Raw genomic sequence first — 13766 nt, forward strand, 5'->3', positions numbered from 1 at the left:
CATTGGCGGAAGGTGCAGTGCCGCATCTGTGTCGGGCAGGGCTGCATGAAGCACTCTGGGCACCAGTCCCCCTTCAGAACCAGTGGACACTGTCATCCACTTGAGAGACTGTGGCTTTGCACTCCCCAGGATGTAACAGTGGGCAAACCACCCACTGTAGAGACTTGAGAGACTGTGGCTTTGCACTCCCCAGGATGGTACAGTGGGCAAGCCACCCACTGTATGCACTTGAGAGACTGTGGCCTTGTACTCCCCAGGATGGTACAGTGGGCAAGCCACCCACTGTATGGACTTGAGAGACTGTGGCTTTGCACTCCCCAGGATGGTACAGTGGGCAATCCATCCACTGTATGGACTTGAGAGACTGTGGCTTTGCACTCCCCAGGATGGGACAGTGGCCATGGAGGCCCCTCGTGGATCTGGCGTTGTGTACTCATGTGGCTGAGGTGCCCCCCCTTCCCTTCCCCCTGAGGTGCCTGTAGTTTTTCTATCAGATGCCCCTGCAGTGTTCTCTCCATTGGTGTCAGGTATCCTGTGTGGGCCATGCCCATGTGATTTGGGCCCAGTGGTCCACGGACAATGACTGCTAAAATTATCGGACTTTTAGTATTTATGTATATATTAGTTTTAAATGTGTGCTATTTTTATATGCCGATAATACAATATATTCGACTGTTTATGATCATTTAATTTTGTCTTTGCATTCTTCCGGGGGGTTTGGGGGTTGTAACAGTGATGTATTGCTATGCATTGATGTGTGTGTTGTAGTGGGTGAGGGTGGTGGTGGGTGTGTAGCGTATGTGTGCCCGTAATATTTTATCCTCCCCCCTCCCCTGTGTCCTAGGTGCAGTACTCAACGTAGGCCTCTGCGCCGGTGTTTGTGCTCCTGGTAGAGGAGCAGGAATACAATAGCTGGTAGGATGTGTAGTTCGGGTTCCATGCTGTCCAGATTCCTCGTGGGGTGTATGGAGGTGAGCGTTTTCCGTTTGAAATGTTTGTTTCCGCCGTGTTTTTTTCGGCGGGGCTACCGCCCCGGAAAAGGTGGCGGATTGGTGGGTTGTGATAGGGTGGGCGGTACATTGACTCCCGCCTGTCTGTTGGCGGTGACCGCAGCGCTGTTTGTTTGTCCCGCTGTGGCGGTCGGTGTGTTAAAGTGGCGGTCTCTGTTGGCGGTTTCCGCCAGGGTCAGAATTCCATTTTTTAAACCGCCAGCCTGTTGGCGGGTTAGCCGCCGCTTTAACACCGACCGCCAGGGTTGGAATGACCCCCTTAGTAAAGTGTTCTATATGTCCTGACAGTGAAATGCTGCTAAATTCCCTTTTCACTCTTGCAAGGCCTGTCTCTCTCTTAGGTTAATATGGGGACTACCTTTAAATATGATTCAATTGTAGATTCCCTTTGGGAGCGGATAGACATGTGGAGTTTGGGGTCTCCGAGCTCACAATTTAAAAATACATTTTTTAGTAAAGTTGATTTTAAGATTGTGGGCCTCATTCCGACCCTGGCGGTCTATGACCGCCAAGGTGGAGGCCGGCTGAAGCACCGCCAACAGCTGGCGGTGCTTCATGAAGCATTCCGACCGCGGCTCTGAAGCCGCGGTCGCTCAGCCGGGTCCGGCGGTTTTCCGCCGGATTTCCCCCGGCTGGGGGAATCCTGGATTCCGACCCCCTTCCCGCCAGCCTGTTTCTGGCGGTTTTCACCGCCAGAAACAGGATGGCGGGAATGGGTGTCATGGGGCCCCTGGGGGCCCCTGCACTGCCCATGCCACTGGCATGGGCAGTGCAGGGGCCCCCTAACAGGGCCCCACAAGGATTTTCACTGTCTGCATTGCAGACAGTGAAAATCGCGACGGGTGCAACTGCACCCGTCGCACCCCTGCAACTCCGCCGGCTCCATTCGGAGCCGGCTTCATTGTTGCAGGGCCTTTCCCGCTGGGCCGGCGGGCGATCTTTTGGCGGTCGCCCGCCTCCCCAGCGCGAAAGCCAGAATGGCCTCTGCGGTCTTTTGACCGCGGAGCGGCCAAGTGGCGGTTCCCGTTTGGCTGGCGGCGCCCTCCGCCAGCCAAACTTGGAATGAGGCCCTGTGTGTCTGAAAATGCCCCTTTTAGAAAGTGAGCATTTTCTTGCTTAAACCATTTCTGTGAATCTGCCTGTTTGTGGATTCCCTGTCTGGGTCAGTTTGATAGTTGGGCTGGTTGCACCTCTCATTAGATAGTAACACAAAGGGAGCTGGGGTGTAGTCTGCATTGGTTGATGAGCCATCTGTGCTAGGAGGGAGAGGAGGAGTGGTCACTCACACCTGAAAGGGCTGTGCCTGCCCTCACACAATGTAGTCTCCAACCCCCTGGTGTGTGTCTGGGGCCTGGCCTGGGCAATGCAGGATTTCACAAACAAGAGAGGCTTTGCATTGAAGTAAGCCTACTTCAAAGGGCAAAATGGGTATAAGAAGGGCACCCAAAACCACAGACTTTACAACACTTCTGGAAACCAATAGGAACCTCTACCTAGAAAAGAGCTGACAAGCTGAGAAAGAAGAGCTGCCCGTGGCTGTGCTTTGTGGAGCTATCCTGCAGTTGCTGCTTCTGCCTGTGCTAGAGGACAAAGACTGGACTTTGTGTGGCTTCCTTCTTGTGAAGAACTCTCCAATGGCTTGATTTAGAGCATGCCTCCTGCTCTTTGAAGTCTCAGGGACAGCAAAGACTTCTCTCTGCCAGCACCTGGAGCCTCTGCTGAGAATCCTACTCTGCCAAGTGGTGTCCATCCAGTTCCTGGGGCCCTGAAAGGAGAAGCTGGCAGGACAAGAGTCTGAAATCCACACACAGGCCACCGTGCAGGAAAAAGATTGATGCAACTCTTATCCGCGGCAAAAAAATCAACGCGTCGCCGGCTTTGCGGCTGAAATCATCGCTCCCCTGTTTTGCAGCTGGGAGATCGATACATGCAGCTGGAGAAACGACACACAACATCGCTGACGGAGGCTGGTGATACTGCAACCCCTGCTGCGTGGTTTTGGTATCCTTGTGCAACTGGATTTCCGATGAAAACACCGCTGGGCGTATAAAAACGGTGCAAGGCCTGCCCGCACCTGAGAGTGCTGACTGGATCAACGCATCGCTCTCCTGCGGAGATAAGAAATGACGCAGCTGACCCGACTGAAGGAGAAAAGATGCAAGGTCTAGCTCGTGAGTCATATCGGCGCATCGCAAGCCATTTTTAATGCACACTCGCCCGTGTGGGGTTATTTTTGGTGCGCCCAGATATATTTTCACACTAACAGCATTAGCCGTGTGTTTAAAATTACATGAAGACTCTTTTTGCATTTTTATTCATAACTTGACTTGTGTATTGTGGATTTTTGTCATTTTGGTCTTGTTTTGATTAGAAAAATGTTTTCTATTATTCTAAACCTGTGCTGTGTCATTTTGTAGTGTTTTCCTTAAGTTACTGTGTGTGTTGGTACAAAAACTTTACACCTTGCACTCTAAAGCTAAGCCTGTCTGCTCATGCCAAGCTACCAAGAGGGTGAGGGGGGGTTAGCTGAGGGTGATTCTCTTTTACCCTAATAGAGTGAGGGTCCTTACTTGGACAGAGGGTACCCTGACTGCTAACCAAAGACCCCATTTCTAACAAGTGTGTTTATTAATGTGTGCCTGGTTGTGTTAATGTATGCATCAATGTGTTCCTGAGTGTGCCACTGAACACATCTGTGTATGCCTGAGTGTTTCAGAGTATACATCAGTGAGTGCCTAGATGTGTCAGTGTATGTATTAGTGTGTGCTTGGGTGTGTCAGTGTATGCATCAGTGTGTGCCTGGGTGTGTCAGTGTGTGCCTCAGTGAGTGTCTGGGTGTTTCACTGTATGCATCAGAGTGTCCCTGAATCTGTTAGTGTATGCATCAGTGTGTGACTGAGTGTGTCAGTGTATGTTTCAGTGTGTGCATGGGTGTGTGAAACCCACATTACCACTGTAAATAGTTTCTCTAATCTGTGTAAAAACAGAGAAAACATACATAAAAGTTAAAGTTTCATATTAATATGCCATGTATTAAATTTGTCCATCAGTAATAAAAATAATATTGTTATTTACAAAAAAATATACTTCTCATTTTTAGCTTCAATAGTTTTGCTCTGTAAATTGAGTGCATTGATATATACTTCATCCTTAAACAGTTTGGGGAAATTAACAGTCACATGGACTTTAAAAAAAAACCACAACTACATAGAACGGTATTGGAAATTAACATTACTATGAATGACACTCACTACAAATATCAACCAAACTCTTTTAGCTATACTTGTCAAAATACATAAAGAATATTGTGCCTTTATACTATAATGAATGTGTATGAATCATAATAGCAGTTAAAAAGTTGCCTATAGACATCACCCCTGGTAGGCCGCATGATGTCATAAAGTACAGCAATCCATTGAAGAGGGGTAGAGTATATCTGTGGTGTTATTTTAATTATTTTCCAGATGTTCTTGAAGCAAAAGTTTAGCAGTCTGGCTTTTTATCTTCTGTAGATGTTAGTGCTAGTTCAAAGTTCTGATCTCTATTTCCAGTGTAATACTGTGACTGGGGTTTCTCTACAGGAGTAAGACGATTTGAAGATTTACAATCCCTTACAAAGACATCACCCCTGTTAGGCCATAAGGTGCCTTATTTTCTCGTATAAAAAGTCCTGCACAGGTACAATTGCATTTCTCCAGTGGTAATCCTCCTTAGAACTTAGGTTCAAGAAACAGAAGGTACGAATTTGGTAATTTATAGGGTAATCTCTGCTTAAATATAGGTTTAGTATCATTACACTCTGTCCATCCAGTTGTGTTTTTATATTGATGGTGTAATGTCTGGGTGTAACACTTACTCCTTCACTGAAAATAATAGCTGTTCAGGTATGTGTTTTATAGAAATTAATATTTGCCCTGCTTTAAAATTTGTAATTAGGGTTTATATCTTAGTTCTATCTGCATTGCACCACTGTAGCATTAAGTCAATATACTTGCCAGTTCTTGTTACGTTCAAAGTTAATAGATTATGGCCCTCATTCTGACCTTGGCCTGTCTTTTCGCAAGACCGCTGAGTTACCGCCGCGGTGAAGACCGCCGACCGCGGCGGTGTGCTGCTGTGCGCATTCTGACCGCTGGGAGCGTTCCGCCGGAAAACCGCCAGCAGCCACACTGGCGGTCGGCGGGAAAGTGGAGACTGGTCAACCTCCACCGCCACGCCAGCAGAACACCGCCCACAGAATTACGACCCACATTTCTGTGTGGCGGTCTTCTGTTGGCGGTCTTCTGTCGGCGGTCACGTCCCTATGGCTCCCGTCGCCTCCCGGAGGACCAACGCACAAGGTAAGTTGATCGTCCGTGAGGGGAGGGGGTGGGGGGGTGTTGTGTGATGTGTGCGTGCATGGGGGTGTGCGTGTGAGTGTGTAGAGGGGGTGTGTGAGTGCGTGTATGCGGGCGGGGGGTGCTGCTGTGTCTATGGGTAATGTGTGCTGTTCGGCAGGTGCGCATGTCGGCATGTATGTGTGCGGGTATGTGTCCCCGTTGTGTATGTGTGTGTAGGGGGTGTGTATATGTGCATGTTGGGGGTGTGTGCATGTCGGGGTGCATGTATGTGCATGTCGGGGTGGGGGTGGGGAGGGGGTTTGTACCACCTCTGGGGGGTGGCAGGGGGGTGGAGGGTGTGGGGGGAGGACTCGGGTGGGTAGTGGGGGGTGGGGGAGACCCCTATCAGTGCCAGGGAAGGAATTCCCTGGCCCCGATAGTGCTTACCGCCATGGTTCGCACGGCGGTTCCCGCTCGCAAGAAACCGCGGCGGTAGGCAGGGTCATAATACCCTTGTCGGTCTTGGGACGACCGCCGGGCCGGAGTGCGCAAACTCCAGCCCCGCGGTCATGACCGCCGTGGCGGTCGGAGTGGAGAAGTAGCGGTCGGTCGCGGCGGGGACCGCCGCGGTCAGAATGCCATTTTTAATACCGCCGGTCTGTTCGCGGTCCGACCGCCGTCTCTCCGCCGACCGCCAGGGTCAGAATGAGGGCCTATATGACTTGCATTTTGTGCACATATTATTTTGTGATGCATCTTTCATCAAATTGTTGAAACTCACAGTTTTACATGCTGGTAGATTTGAGTAGATAAATCGTTCTGAATCTGCTTCTGTTTTTGAAGAGAAGGAGCAATATTTACAGTCATGCTGCCATGAGTAACTTAGTCCAAATAGTTCCTCAATAGGTTCCATCTCTTCCTCTACAATAACAAGTATGACCATCAAGAATTCTTATGCATCTTAAGTGGTTTGTGTGAAATCTAGAGATCCAGTGCACACATCAACAAGATCTCTAATGTGAGATCCAGAATATGTTTTACTTCTATCACTAGGCAAGCGTTCTAACAATGTAGACAGGGCAGAGCAGAATCCTTATTCTTTTTTCTCGTTAATTGCATGAACCAGAGCAGGTAGCTAGAATAGTGCATTGAGAGCTACATTGGCATAGCAGCTGATTCCAAACTCATTTGAAAACGGATAGCCTACAACTTCACCACCTCTGGAACTTTTGTTTTTCTCCAATACTTCTTTCTTTTGTCTCTTTTTCTCAGGAACATCAGTATGATCCTTCAAAATCTTTCGTTTTGATAATATTCTAGTTTTTTCTTGGACTGGGTACTGTCCTAAATGAGGAGCCTACATGTTTTTCAAATGGCTATACTCTTAAACACAACTCCAATCAGCATTTACTTTACAGTCATCAAAGTCCATTAGATACAAACCGGACAAAGTTGTATCCAGTGACACAGCTACATATGATAAAAGCAGCATCTACACTTAGGCCTTGAGTCTTATGAATTGTTACAGCATATGTTAAACATATTGGAAACTGCTTTCTGAAATGTACAAGTCTTTTGCAAGAAAGAAACGTGCAACAGACCTTGCTATCTGTTTTACACTCTTCAACATCACCAAACTCAATTGCTAAGAATTCAACTATATTTCTATTAGGATACAAAATTAAATCAATTATTTTACCCATGGCTCCATTAACTAATTCTTCTTCAACATTTACATTGAGCATCACTTTTCATGATGCTCTGGTGGCGCTAAGCACTGCTCCATGTTTACAAGGAGTTGTAAAGCCACTTTTTTGTGGTGTTATGCCTCCTTGTAAAAATAGGCCCCTTCGATCCAGTTTTCTGCATCAGAGAGGCATGCAATGGGTGTTGCTGTGGGCGTAGCACCTCAACACCCATTGCTTTTGATACTGCCTCAGGCTTACGAGTTGTCGTAAAGCTGAGGCAGCGCCAAAAACTAACACCACCCCAGGGTTGGCGTTAGCATGGCAAAAAGAGGATGAATGCTTTCATTCTTCCTCATTTTTTGCAGCACACATAGAAGAAGCAAAATGCTATAAAAGATTGTTTATGTGCAAGCAGGAACACCTTCCTGCACATAAACAATCATTTAAAAGTATGCTTTTGGTACTTCTATGTGTGGTGCATTTTGCAGCACACATAGAAGTGCTGAATCACCATTATAGATTATTTATGTGCAGGAAGGGACACCTTCCTGCACATAACCGATCACACCCCTCAACGCAGACACCTTTGCACTATGGCGCGAGGATGCCTGTATTGGTGCTAGGCAGCTTAATTCAGCACCAGCGCAGGGGGAAATGCAGAGGTGTGCCATATTCCTCTTAATACAGCACACCCCAGAGTTTCAAAAGTGACCCAGCACGGTGCTGCTATATTTGGCACAGCACCTACCTGCACCACTTTAGTTAACATAAATCTGGGCAGTAGATTTTGTTCTTTCTCCAGTTGCAGCAGTTCTTCATTGAAAGAGATGCATTCTTGAAGAGTAGGGATTAGACACACAATTGATTTTTGTCATTGAATAAATTCAAAGATTAGCTATGCTGCAGATTTTTGGGAATTAAATATATTCTTTATAAGTCATGTTTCCAAACAGCATTTCCCCTCTACTCACAGTATTCCAACTCTGATGTCCTTCAGAATATGTCCATATTGCATATCAGATTCTTGATGCATGTTTCTAATTAGTTCTTTGTAGTGGAAATTCATGAAATGTTAACATCTCCAATTCTCTCTAAGGAATTTAATGTTTCCTCCTGTAAGAGCGACTTAAGCACAGGCTGTCCTTTCATGGGGGTAAGTTGTAGTACATCACCAAAAACAATTACGTGCATTCCTCCAGAAAATACATCATACCTTATCATTATCTGTTGCATTCTCAAATGCACAAAGGGGAGCATTCAGTTTGAGACCATGCTCACCTCATCAATGATTAAAAGTTTTAATTTCTTCAACATTCAGGAAACTTTGTGACAAGCTTCACCAGAAAACTTTTGGTACTCCATTTTATCATTGTGTTCAACAGGAAGCATAAGTAGACGTTGCAAAGTAACTCCTTTGATGTTGTGTGCAGCTAAACCAGTAGGTGGGGTTACAACAAGTGACAAAATAGAGTCTGCAGTCTTTTGTCGATATGAGCTTAGGCTTTAAATTAAAAATCTTTTCCCAGTGTCACCTTGTCCACTAATATGTTAAAGAATTGGCTAAAACTTGAACATTTGCATTCATTATTTTCATGCAGGAATCCATGTTCTATTTTTTCTTCTATATATATATATTTCTTTCTGCCCATCATTCAGCTGTGCTACTAATTGTTCGATGTCAATATTTTCTTCTATTGCTTGCTGCATGACTGTCTCCACCTCATTCATTTCTATGGCCACTTCATTTTTGATAATTGGCTGACCAAGAGGATCTTGACTGAGAAGACCAGAACTCTGATTGCTTTGTGCTATGTCCTTTGCTAGCTCAGCAGCAATTGCCTCCTCTTGTTCAATTTCTTCTTTCGACATCTTTAGATAGTTTGAAAATATGGGACACTCAATGCTGTCTTTTATAGCATTGAAAAAGTCTTCATAGTAGTCATATTCTCCAAGTAGCTCTGTTTCAGAATGCCAAGGTTTGAAAAGTTGATTAAGTGCTAAGTAGAATTTTTTTTTCTTTTCTCAGTAGTTTTACGATTAAGGTTTCTATGGTTTATTAAGTTATCTTTTGCATGCAAAACCAAACAACCATTACAACCAGCAACAGCATATCTGCCTTCATCGATGTTTTCTGATACATTGTCTCTGTACCTATAGTGTTGCACAATTTCGTAAACACACATATTTTTAAGATGTGGGCTTCTTCTTGGATAGTAGGTATCCAACGTTTGTTTTCACGATCTCTGTACTCTCCAGATCAAATTCTGCAATGTACTGAATTTCTGGGGAAAATTTCAACACTCTGGGGGTGATTCTGACCCCGGCGGTCCTTGACCGCCGGGGCCAGGGTCGGCGGGAGCACCACCAACAGGCTGGCGGTGCCCCGCAGGGCATTCTGACCGCGGCGGTTTGGCCGCGGTCAGATGCAGAAAACCGGCGGTCTCCCGCCGGTTTTCCGCTGCCCTGGGAATCCATGGGGGATTCTGACAGCCCATACCGCCATCCTGTTCCTGGCGGTTCTCCCGCCAGGAACAGGATGGCAGTATGGGTTGTCGTGGGGCTCCTGGGGGCCCCTGCAGTGCCCATGCCAATGGCATGGGCACTGCAGGGGCCCCCGTAAGAGGGCCCCACTTTGTATTTCAGTGTCTGCATTGCAGACACTGAAATACGCGACGGGTGCCACTGCACCCGTCGCACCTTCCCACTCCGCCGGCTCAATTCTGAGCCGGCGCCCTCGTGGGAAGGGTCTTTTGCACTGGGCTGGCGGGCGGCCTTTTGGCGGTCGCCCGCCAGCCCAGTGCAAAAGCCAAAATACTCTCAGCGGTCTTTCGACCGCGGAGCGGTATTTTGGAGGGGGGAAGTCTGGCGGGCGGCCTCCGCCGCCCGCCAGACTCAGAATGACCCCCTCTGTGTTTGCAAGTCCTAGACTAAACAAAACAATTCCTTTAGACTTTGAGTACAAGCTAGCTGAATTCAATCTGTCACAGCATTCAAATAAGCCTGTCTCACTATGTGACAGCATTTTCAATCTGAAACTGTATAACTTCTTTGAAAGAGATTTTGCTGCAGAAATCTCCTCCCACGTTGCCATCATTTCTGTTTTCTCTGATTTTGTGATGTATGAAGTTACGCAGCGAGCAACAGCAATAGAATTGTCTGCAACAAACTGAGGGGCATATTTATACTCTGTTTGCGCCGGAATTGCGTCGTTTTTTTTACGCAAATCTGACGCAAAGCTAACTCCATATTTATACTTTGGCGTTAGACCCGTCTAGCACCAAAGATCTTGGAGTTTGCGTCATTTTTTTGCGTGGACACCTACCTTGCGTTAATGATATGCAAGGTAGGCGTTCCCGTCTAAAAAATGACTCCAAGGCATGTGTGCCTTATTTAAACTCCCGTGCAAAAATGATGCACAGGAATGGGCGGGTCAAAAAAAATGACGTCCAGCCGCTTTTGCGTCATTTTTTAACGCCTGGTCAGGGCAGGCGTTAAGGGACCTGTGGGCTCGGAAGGAGCCCAGAGGTGCCCTCCCATGCCCCCAGGGACACCCCCTGCCACCCTTGCCCACCCCAGGAGGACGCCCAAGGATGGAGGGACCCATCCCAGGGAACTTAAGGTAAGTTCAGGAAAGTATATATATATTTTTTTTTGTGGTATAGGGGGGCCTGATTTGTGCCCCCCTACATGCCACTATGCCCAATGACCATGCCCAGGGGACATAAGTCCCCTGGGCATGGCCATTGGGCAAGGGGGCATGACTCCTGTCTGTGCTAAGACAGGAGTCATTTCAATGGGGGTTGGGAGTAAAAAAAAATGGCGCAAATCGTGTTGAGACCAATATTTTGCCTCAGACCTGACTTGCCCCATTTTTTGATGCCCAAGCTCTATTTTCCCCTACGCCGGCGCTGCCTGGTGTGGGTCATTTTTTTTTACTCACACCAGTCAGCTGCGCTGGCTAACGTCATTCCATAAATAAGACGCCCGCATGGCGCTTTGGAATGGCGTTAGCCGGCGTTAAAATTTTTGACGCACAACTGCGTTGGCGCAGTTGTGCGTCAAAAAGTATAAATATGGCCCTGAGGGGCATATTTATACTCTGTTTGTGCCGGAATTGCGTTGTTTTTTTTTACGCAAATCCGACGCAAATCTAACTCCATATTTATACTTTGGCGTTAGACCCGTCTAGCGCCAAAGATCTTGGAGTTTGCGTCATTTTTTAGCGTGGACACCTACCTTGCGTTAATGATATGCAAGGTAGGCGTTCCCGTCTAAAAAATGACTCCAAGGCATGTGCGCCTTATTTAAACTCCCGTGCAAAAATGACGCACGGGAGTGGGCGGGTCAAAAAAAATGACGTCCAGCCGCTTTTGTGTCATTTTTTAACGCCTGGTCAGGGCAGGCGTTAAGGGACCTGTGGGCTCGGAAGGAGCCCAGAGTTGCCCTCCCATGCCCCCAGGGACACCCCCTGCCACCCTTGCCCAGCCCAGGAGGACGCCCAAGGATGGAGGGACCCATCCCAGGGAACTTAAGGTAAGTTCAGGTAAGTATTTTTTTTTTTTTTTTTGTGGCATAGGGGGGCCTGATTTGTGCCCCCCTACATGCCACTATGCCCAATGACCATGGCCAGGGGACATAAGTCCCCTGGGCATGGCCATTGGGCAAGGGGGCATGACTCCTGTCTGTGCTAAGACAGGAGTCATTTCAATGGGGGTTGGGAGTAAAAAAAAATGGCGCAAATCGGGTTGAGGCCAATATTTTGCCTCAGACCTGACTTGCCCCATTTTTTTATGCCCAAGCTCCATTTTCCCTACGCCGGCACTGCCTGGTGTGGGTCATTTTTTTTTACGCACACCAGTCAGCTGCGCCGGCTAACGTCATTCCATAAATAAGGCGCCCCCTTGGCGCTTTGGAATGGCGTTAGCCGGCGTTAAAAGTTTTGACGCACAACTGCGTTGGCGCAGTTGTGCGTCAAAAAGTATAAATATGGCCCTGAATGTCCATATTTGCATTCCATAACTTCAGAATAACAGGATTATAATTGTTAAAATATTTGGAATCCTCTGATTGTTTCAGATTCTATGTATTCTTTGGTGATTTTCTTGTCAGTGTATGCCTGACTGCAGATACATTTTTTTTAACTCTGCACTTAGAAATGGTAAGCCTTGGAAATACAAAACAACATTTTGTATAAAAGTTTCCTTTGCATCTATATCTTTGGCTGCAATAGTTGCCACATCTATGTGTTTAAAAGGGTAGAACCCTTCTGTAGAAGGGCTTTGTTCTTATTGTCATCTGGAATGCTGCATGTAACAGACTTTTCTATGAAAGACAGTACTCACTCATCAGTATGAGTTCCAACGTTAGGTGCATCCTTTATCCATAATAGTATGTGAATATGAGAAGCACCTCTTGCCTGGTATTCTTTCAAACAAAACAAAATCTGTGACTTCACCAAGAGGAGAATTTATTTTGTTTCCTAAAAAAACAAGCATTGCTTGAAACTTGTGATTGAAATACCTACATATATAAGCAGGATCCAAAAAGCAAAGTTCACCTGCTGTGTTCAAATGTCTGTCTTTTATGTTACAGTTTGCTTGTCTTTTAAATTCTAGTAGTTCACCCTAAGCATACTCTGCGAAACTAAGCTTTGCAAATCAAACAGGTGGACATAAGTTCCAAAGCATACATTTAAGTTCTCCATGACTATGGTACCAGTATTAATTAGTACCACGTTGACATGGCATCAAATTCATTAAGTTGTACTCCAGATTTTCATCCTCAACTTGTATCTTATTAACAAACTCCCTTGCAGTTCGATTTTGAAGATTGACTCTTGTCTTAAGCATATGGGTCACAGCATAAGAGAGTCCTGACAAGTCACTCTCAAATAATAGATGGAATAGGTACTGAATAGACTGCCAAAACCTAGGGTCCCCTGAATACAGTCTTGTCGACTTGTATTCAGCTGCTAGTATTTGCCCAGGTTGGTCATCATAGCAGCCACCTTATCCTATGGGAAATAGCTATGGAAAACATTGAGACTCTAAACTTTTTCCCATGCACTCATTGGATAGCATCCTCATCAACTTCTTTTGAATGAAGTGACTTAATACGATAGTGCTCATATAGTTCTTCTGACTTCTCTTTATCCACTTTTTCTATTTATCTACTTGAATGTAGTAGTGCATCATCAATACAGCTTATATTTCCAATCATGTCAAAATTCTTGAAAAAAACATGATTTTCTTTCAAGTATAATGCAGCTTTTTTTAGTTTATTCACATCAACTAACTCTCACCAGATTTTGTTTTACTTTTGGTGGGAACTCCGTTTACTAGAATAATCAGTGGTTGATTTACATCTTTCTCAACACCAAGAGTGTCAATATTTAAAAAAAAATCTAATGGCAAGTATACAACTCTTCCCTTAAGTACTTTATGAAATTCTGTTGGTCGGAGGGTACCTGTCTTTGGCCCTAATTGAGTAATCACTTGAAATGGATGAACAGTTTGTACTAGAATTGATTCCTACATATTTAATTGCTCACATTCTTGTGGCATTGATAACAATTTGAATCTATTATGAATTGCTTTAGCTGGCATTTTATTTTCTTCAAATTTGTCGTACCAATACTTACATATTGTTTGCTATGTGGCTAAATCAAAGCACTCTTCTACGAATAGATATGCATCAAATTCCTGCCACTTATCATTGTGGTCTTCTTCAGTTTAAGAAAATACAACTAC

The sequence above is a fragment of the Pleurodeles waltl genome, chromosome 6, assembly GCF_031143425.1.
Source record: "Pleurodeles waltl isolate 20211129_DDA chromosome 6, aPleWal1.hap1.20221129, whole genome shotgun sequence".
Lineage (NCBI taxonomy): Eukaryota > Metazoa > Chordata > Amphibia > Caudata > Salamandridae > Pleurodeles > Pleurodeles waltl.